Source organism: Octopus bimaculoides, chromosome 18, assembly GCF_046866305.1.
Source record: "Octopus bimaculoides isolate indiv1 chromosome 18, ASM4686630v1, whole genome shotgun sequence".
Taxonomy (NCBI): Eukaryota; Metazoa; Mollusca; class Cephalopoda; order Octopoda; family Octopodidae; genus Octopus; species Octopus bimaculoides.
Genome location: NC_142945.1, coordinates 51820224 through 51829024, shown reverse-complemented (window position 1 = coordinate 51829024; position 8801 = coordinate 51820224). Strand labels below are relative to the sequence as shown.

The following is an 8801-nucleotide window of genomic DNA, read 5'->3' as shown; positions in this document are numbered from 1 at the left end:
TCAGATGGCTTAGGGGTTAGGTTGTTGCACTCACGGTTTTGAGATGTAGTTTCGATTCACAGATCGAGCGTTGTCTTGTCCTCTTGAACAATACAAACCAACCCAAACGAAAACCAAGCAAAACCACACAACTAGGCCAAACGAAGCCATAACTTAAAATATAAAATCTATCCGTATTTCAAATTTCTACTTTAATAATTTCCACTACAATTATCAATAATATAGAAATATTAGTGAAATAGGTTATTGCTACAGACACATTGTTTAGTTGCATCCTCTCAAACCATTGTTTAAGAACACAATATAATGTTTATTTCTTTTGGTTCTGTAAAACGATGTCAACACCTTTTGTCATCTCATTTAAACGTAGCTTTCTGTAATTACAGCACATTCACTTAGGCGAATTTGAGGATATTGCTTACAACATTTTATCAAACATTGATAAAAATCTCATTATAATATTTTGTACATTGTATATAATAGCCTACGTTTTTCACGACCTCCGTGGTTTTCTGTTGTATTCAGCAAAACAAAGTGCGTAGTTGAATATATTAATGTGTTCTATAGAAACTGTCGCGGTGTAACATAGTAATTTATGGACACCCGAGACCATTACGTCGGTTTCGGTTCTCTGTTATGGATATTCTAATTTAGTTTACTTTAGCTACTGAGGAATTTCCGAAAGAAATGGTAAGTTTACAATTCCCATTTTCTCCTAAATTGTCTATGGTTAGCAATGGTTTGCAATTTTTATTTGGTAATTTGAATAATGATTACTTCATATATTCTCTGTCATTGAATACAGAAACTTGGTTTATTTCTCCTTCAGCAGACTTATTTGGTCACCTGGTTTAGTACCACTACTGCGTCCCTGAGTCTCTTTCGCGGAGTCCACTCTGTCGCAAGCATTCATGACAGGCCACCGGCTTACCGATTTGAGGGTGACATCCTTCGCCGCCCCACCAGTCTTGTAGACTCTCTAAAGTAGTGGTTCTAATCCATATTTTGCCTATAGACCCTGCTCCATTCCTATTTTACTTTATTGGAGCCATTACCCACCCACTAAATTTTAGTAACGAAAAACCTAAAAAAAAAAATAAAAAAAAAGAACCGACTTTGCAGTTATTAACAGGAAGATACTCTATCGACGGCTTCTCAGTGCTTCTACTAGAGTCGCTAACGAAACACGAACCAAAGATCCTTTATTGGTGGGTGAATAAAAGCGATTGATTCGCCACCCTCGTTTATCTACTGTTTCACTACTTATCATTGAAGGAATGTTAACGGTCTTAACAGGGTTTCATTACTTCCTAGCCGCCAACCCCCACTTCCAATTCTTACTCACAATCCCCAATCATATACAGGCTTTATCACACACACAGGCAGACAGACATACATATATATATATATGTATATATATATATGTATATAATTGTTGCCGTTCAGTAAGAAGTATTTACGTTGTTAGCGACAATGGTATGGGTTCCTTGGGCTTCTATAAATATATTAGAAAAAAACACGATGTCAGCTAACGAATGTCATGTAATTTCAACACCGTATTTATCAACTTTATAACCAACCATTTACGTCTTCCTGGTCTATCTCTCTTGGCTGCTGTTTTCCTTATTTTGTTTCATTAATATTTTACCAGTAATTTCCAGTCTAAAATCCATGTCGTGTTTCAAAAGCAAATGATATCTGTGTCTTGTATTGATCTACGCTCCGTAAGGCATTCATTCATATAATATATTTTGAAGCTATTTCATAATGCAATTACATACATACAAGCAAACACACCCGTGTTAAAACGACGCATCCACGCATATATTTACATATTCACGTAGATGCGAGTGTGCTTATGTTTGTATGTATGTGTGTATGTACGTACGTGTTTATATGAAAAATGCCACAAGCTTCTGTAATTTAAAAATATTTCACACTTGCAAACAAATACTACTAGACGACTGCTGACGTGCATACACTACACATACATACCTAGAAATCAATCCCTCCCTCCCTCCCTCTCCATATATATATATATATATATATATATATACAGAGAGAGAGAGAGAGAGGGAGAGAGAGAGAGAGAGAGAGAGAGAGAGAGAGATCGTTAGATGTATAGACAGATAGATAAATAGATAGATGGTTATATGTATATATATATATTTCTATCATATTTAAAGTCTAACACAAGGAGGAAGTTATATAGCTTTAAGGAAAATCAAGGAACATATCAGCTTTATACATGATATATATCAGCGCAGATATAATCAGCCATTACAAGACACAAACTTGGCACACTCACACATATATATATATATATATATATATATATATATATGTATAAATATATATGTATGCAAACATCACATAAACAAGGCAGCTATATATTAGATCATAAAAGTGATTTCTAGCAACAACACAAATATTTCAAGTTAGAATTATACAATATTTGAACAACAAAACGTAAGCAGATAAACAGATGTATAAATGAGATGAAGTTTCATAAAAGTGTTTCATATAATAAAATACGCTGCCCATTTATATTTTCCAAAATAACAGACACAACAGCAACAAACAAACTTGTCCATAAATGTGCTTCTTTTGTTGATAGTTAAAAAAAAAATCAATCTTGGCAGTGGCGAGTGGTAGATATAGATCGTTAATACAGTTGCCAAATATAGGATTTGAATTGAGTTTATTACGAAAGGGATCGAATTGTGTTATAAAACTATTCGTTTGGTAACAACTAGCCAACGAGGGAGCCTCTACGTGGTCATTCTATTTTATAGAAATAGCTGATAAATATTTATTGAAATCACAACCGTCATTTAAAAAAAAAATATACATCTTGGAAGATTTGATTCTGGATTCATTGCACATAAAAAAAACTACGGGAAAATCGCACTCAGAAGTCGTTTGGTCACTGGTGCACTCAATAAGGGCTGGTACCATCGACACCACCACCACCATTCCCCCCCCCCACCACCACCACAATCAACAACAACAACAACAGCAACAACAACAACAGCAACAACAACATCAACAATAAGGGCAGCAGCGATAACAACAACCTGCCCACGGCTTATTTCTTTTTGCATCGACACAGATCGATTCTTCGATTAAAAGGTGTGAAGTTACAGGTATTTCAAATGATATTACCTGATTCCTCGCTGAAATTCTGATAGTCTCTAAACCTGTGAAGCCATAATTGTTTAGTTAGAGTAGGAAACACAACATGAGAGGCCGAAACGCGTTACCCAGGAGGTTTTCTGCCGTTCCCCACACAAACATCGGGACTGGTGAGAGAAACGGAAACTATTATTTGTTGAATTTTCCACAGGTTGGGGCTTCCAAAAATACCGTCTTAAGATATGGGCACGGTGGACAGATGCCCAAGGGCCTCACGGGTGCAGGGACCTGGTTCTAATCTAACCGACTCATAAGGGTCGGTTTCCTTGTTTCCGTGGCGTATATGAATTCCCCACCTGGACGGGACGCCGGTCCGTCGCAGGATTGCTCGTTTTGTTACCTGAGTGGACTGGAGCAAGTTGAAATGAAGTGTTTACTCAAGAACACAACGCGTCACCCGTTCTATATATAAACAGAGAGAGAGAGAGAAAGAGAGAGACAAAGAAAGAGAGAGACAAAGATATACAATACACCCCCCACACACACGTACCCCCCACACACACGTACCCCTCCACACACAAACCCACCCGTGCGCATATATGTTATACATACAAACAACTTAAATTACTGACGCGTTAGCAGCGATCGTTTTTGATGCTTTTAATTTACTACTTAATATCTCTATGGATTTCAGCAAGTATATTTAACAATTAAGTTCAATTTACACGCACCAGTGTTAGCTGAAATCTATAGAGCTATTCTATAGTTAATTATAGCTTACATACACTATCCATGTATACGTGTATGTTTGTGTGTGTGCTTATATGTATATATATTGATTTGGGCGTGTATTTACAATGCCATCTTCTTCTACCAAGAGCCACATGAACCTAAACAAAACAACAATAGTGTTCTGAGGTCGATTAAATCGACATCTCTCATCTACACTGTACGGCCTTATCCCAATCAGACTCAGGATATGTAAATATAAGACAAAAACATTCACTGATCTTTGTATGTAATTGCTTGTTGGAAATGATTACGTTAAAAGCAGAATCCCATTCAACAGACATACGTTTCAAGTTAATGGCTTTCATTTGATTTTTGTTGAATCTTTTGAATTCTGGAAATAAGTTTTCATTTGGATTTCGATTTCAGCAGGATTTCTTTCGACTATTTTTATGTGTCTATAAATCTCATTTATCTTTTAGAACAGAGATATATAGACTTTCAATTTACGGTTCAGATGATTTGATTTTTCCCGAAGTCAATCTCAAATACTTTTGTGTTGTAATAACATTCTGTATATATTACTTAGCGTGGATATACTGTAGAAAGGCATACAACTGCGGTATTCGTCTCGGGACAGAACTTCGAGTGGATGTATCGTGCCTAAAAACCGTAAAAGCATATCAGTAGCAGACGAAAAGTATCCAGCAATCAAGATTTCGCTGTTTTTAGTGTCAAAACCATCCACCATCAACCACATGCGTAGATAAATTTAGTCTCTACTGATTTAGGAAATTAATGATTAACAAATCACTGGTGCAGCAAACAGTTGGCGGACTGCGTAAAAAAATCATTAGTGATAGAAGCATTATTATCAGGTCATCCCATAAGTTCAGTCCGATTTTACCTTTTACAAATTGTACAATAATACTATCATGTAAATGAAGATATGCATGTGTCTATCTATCTATCAGCATGTAATTTGTATATATATATATATATATATATATATATACATACACGTGTATGTGTGTGTTTATGTATGATCCATATATGGATGAATTCATCCGCATATATGCACAACTGAATTCTCTGTCAGATGAGCTGAGCGACTACCAAGGAGAGAGAGAGAAAGAGTGTGAGGAAAATCGCATGGCCTAATGCTTAGTGAGATGCACTCACAATCGCAGAACCACGGTTTCAATTCATGTGTACGTGGTTGCTCTTCACACACACACTACACTACACGGTATTTTATGGAAGCACTATTCTACTTATTATCCATAACCATTTTCGTTCGTAAAAGTAAATATTTCATTTGCTAAAAGAAACTGTTTTCCCATCTATCACAGACCAAAGTACTAAACGACTTTGATGTTTGAAGCTTAGCAATGGGATTTCAAAAACTTGTGACAATTTACACCGGCATTTCGTGTGTATAAACAGCTCAAATACGAGGTAACGTGGTCCATCTACACTTGAAGCTGCAGAGAGAAACGCTTTACATTTAAGCTAGAAATCTTCTCACCTGCAGGTGTTAATAAATTCCTTTAATTTTCCTAATCATCTTCACTGTGTTCTATATATTTGCTATTTAGCGGCTCCTGTTATATTTCTTTCTATCCTCCCAACTGTAATTCTTTTCCCACTCGCTTTTATCTTACTCTCCCTGTTACTCATTCTCAAAGTTATACTATTCTTATTAATATTCTCGTAGTTGCCTTATTTTACTTTGTTCTTTACCGCCTTTTGTCGATTTTCTATCAACCTCTCGTCATCGTTTTTTGATATTTACCACTGTACTTATCTTCTTTACCTGACCACTGACCATCACGTGTTTCGTCTTTTCTTCCCGTTCATTATTTTTTCTTACCCTCTCACCTCTCAGCCTTTACTACCTTCTTTCTTCGCACCCCTACCTACACCTCCGCTTCTCGTTGCTATCAGTCTTTCTATTGACAAGTATCAGAAAGCGTCACTTTGCGACGAAGTGTTCCTCGACGGTAAACCAATACATTTAACATATGAACTATTTCATATGACCCCTGACCTTCGTTCCAATCACAGCTTCTCCTAAATATAACCAAAAAGCAAGAGCTATTTCTTCAGAACATTAAATATTCTCTGTTTTCTCTAAGCTGTATCGATTGATAGGAAGGTTCCAGTAAAATCAATACAATTCTTCAGATATTTTTAACAGCTGTGCTGGATCTATACGAAAGAAAGTGGTAGTTTTATAAACAACACCTAAAAGACTGCTGTTTGTATCTGCTACTCTTTAGAAAAACAAAATTTAGAAATAATTAAAAAAGACTAAACATATTTAAACAGCTTATAAGTTTTTTAAAGAGATTTTTCAATACTCTCAATGTTTTTTTCATATAAACAGATTTGAAACAAGTACAAATCGTTTATGCAAAACTAAACACCATCTGAGGAAGGAGGGTGGAATATATGAGTTTTGATGTAATATTTCATGTTGAAATATTTGTAGTGCTTTAACAGCAAATTCGACAATAATCTATTCCTATTCAGAACCTGTGTGTATATATATATATATATATATACATACATCGAAGCATGTACGTATGTATGTATGTAGATGTACATGCAAATATATATATATTATACACACATATATATTATATATATAATATATTATAAATATACACACACACACACACACACACATATATATATATATAACACATAAGAACGTGTGTGTTTGTGGGTCTTTATATGTGTGTGTATGCGCATTTATAAAACAAATATTAGTGAACTAATTTATTTCCTGGAACGTAATAAGTGCACATATACTTAACTATGAGTGTGTGTATGTGTGTGTGCGTGTATACATGTATTACATACACACACATGTGCAAACACACACATACGAACACATGAGACGAATGCTGCACAAATTGTTAACGCTCTACAAATTACCACTCACTTGTGTATTTATAAAACATAAAACAATGACAGGTGTAGCTTTCGAATAGAATTACCTTGACATTAGATAAAAAAAAAAAACTCGAAGACAAAGAAGCTACCCAGAAATTGTGCCAGAAAATATTTGTAAGAGAAGTAAATTTTATTTCACAAGCGGAGCGTAGAAGCCTTGAACAAAGAATATTCTCAACTACACTATTAGCAGCTACCGGCAAATACACGAGGTGTATAGTTTAAGTAGATGTGATTGATAATATTTATTGCAATAGTGCTGCTTAAATTTTATATTTTAATATATTCTTACGTATGCATCATCCGGTTAGACCCGTGAACGGTTTTGCACACCACCGTTGACTGTTCTACCCCATTATTTGAAACCTCCTCTAATATGTTGTATTTAGTCAATAAGGAAGTTTGATGCCACTACCCTCATCTGTATTTCCTGCCGTGAGATGGGGTCGTTTGGAACCCTTGACAGGAAGAGCGCCAGTTTTGTTTTAAAGACACTTACATCCATACCATAGCAGGTCTCTCAGGCATTTTGGAAGGATATTAAAGAACTGTGTGTCCTTGAAACACAAGCTGTTGCAGTATCTGCTCCTATATGTTGATGGAAATGCTGGGATCTTCGGCACTATGCACCGTGAATTTTATATTGTGTTATATATACATATACATACATACATATGTATACATGATATAATATATATATATATACATACTCACACATATATATATATAGGTATATACATACGTGTGTACATATGTATGTATGCTTGGATGCATATACATATGTCTATGTGCATATATATGAATGTATATATCAGTATGTCTGTCTATATACGTATATCTATAGCTATAGGAGAAACTAAAACTATGTAAAAGATTGAAAATTTACCGGGTGTTAAATATCAATCTAAATTTTGTCCTGACGTTCATTCAGTAAAAAAAAAAAAAACAAAAAAAAAAAAACCAGTCAACCAATTCCCTTTTCGAAATATACAACTAAAGTTAAACGAATGTCTTGCAATAAGCAGGCTGTGAATAACATTCTGTACGAACATCAACAGGATGATTAATGTAGGAGAAAATTTCGTGATAACGTGTGGTATATATGAGATGTTACGAAAGATGCAGTTAATAAACCTCTTGCTAACCATAATAAGACGTCGATGACGACTGAAATTATTAGCATTCTGCTCGATTTGTTGCTTTCAAAGCAGAAGATTCTTGCCTGTAGCAACACACATTTTACGAATTCTAGAAAGATATACATAAGCGACTGAGAAAAAGATGTAAATAGATTATATAAGAATGTCTTCATACTTCGGCATATATCCTATCGCTTATTCGCAAATACACACACACACATACATACACACACACACACACGTGTATATGTGTATATATTTGTGTGCCTGTGTTTGTCCTCTACCATCTCTTGACAACCGATGTTGATGTGTTTACGTCCCTGTATCTCAGCGGTTCGCAAAAGAGACCGATGGAAGAAATATTACGCTTACAAAGAATAAGGCCTAGGATCTATTTGTTCGACTAAAGGCGGTGCTCCAGCATAGCCGCACTCAAATGACTGAAAGAAAAACAAAAAAAAAGAATATATATGCATATATATATATATATATATATATCATGCGATGAAAGGATGCCAGCCAATATTATTTAACGCCTCGTGTCTCAGCGCAATCTTCAGGTACTGCACATAAGGCATAACATTTCTCTTCTTTCTGTTTTCTTTTCCGTTTTTCGGATTTTCAATCTTCCACTTGTTATATCTACTTCTTTCTCGCTTTCTCTCGCCTTTTCTCACTTTGTATCTCATTTTATAGTCCTATTTTTAGCTTGTTGTGCAATGTGGGTGATGCTTGAAGATTTCGCTGACACACCAGACGTGTAAAAAAATATTGTCTGGCATGCTTTGATCGCATCTATCTAATAGAACACAAAAAAAAACAACAAAATATACTGTG

The 8801-nt window shown here is 35.2% G+C and overlaps 1 long non-coding RNA gene across 1 annotated transcript in view; it reads left to right on the top strand.

The window, feature by feature from the left end:
- The first annotated feature begins 414 nt into the window (after nt 1–414).
- LOC128249872 (uncharacterized) overlaps nt 415–8801 on the top strand; it is an 83149-nt gene continuing 74762 nt past the window's right edge. Inside the window, exon 1 of the long non-coding RNA XR_008266003.2 lies at nt 415–690. This is a non-coding gene — a long non-coding RNA (uncharacterized LOC128249872). The remainder of the gene's footprint in view (nt 691–8801) is intronic.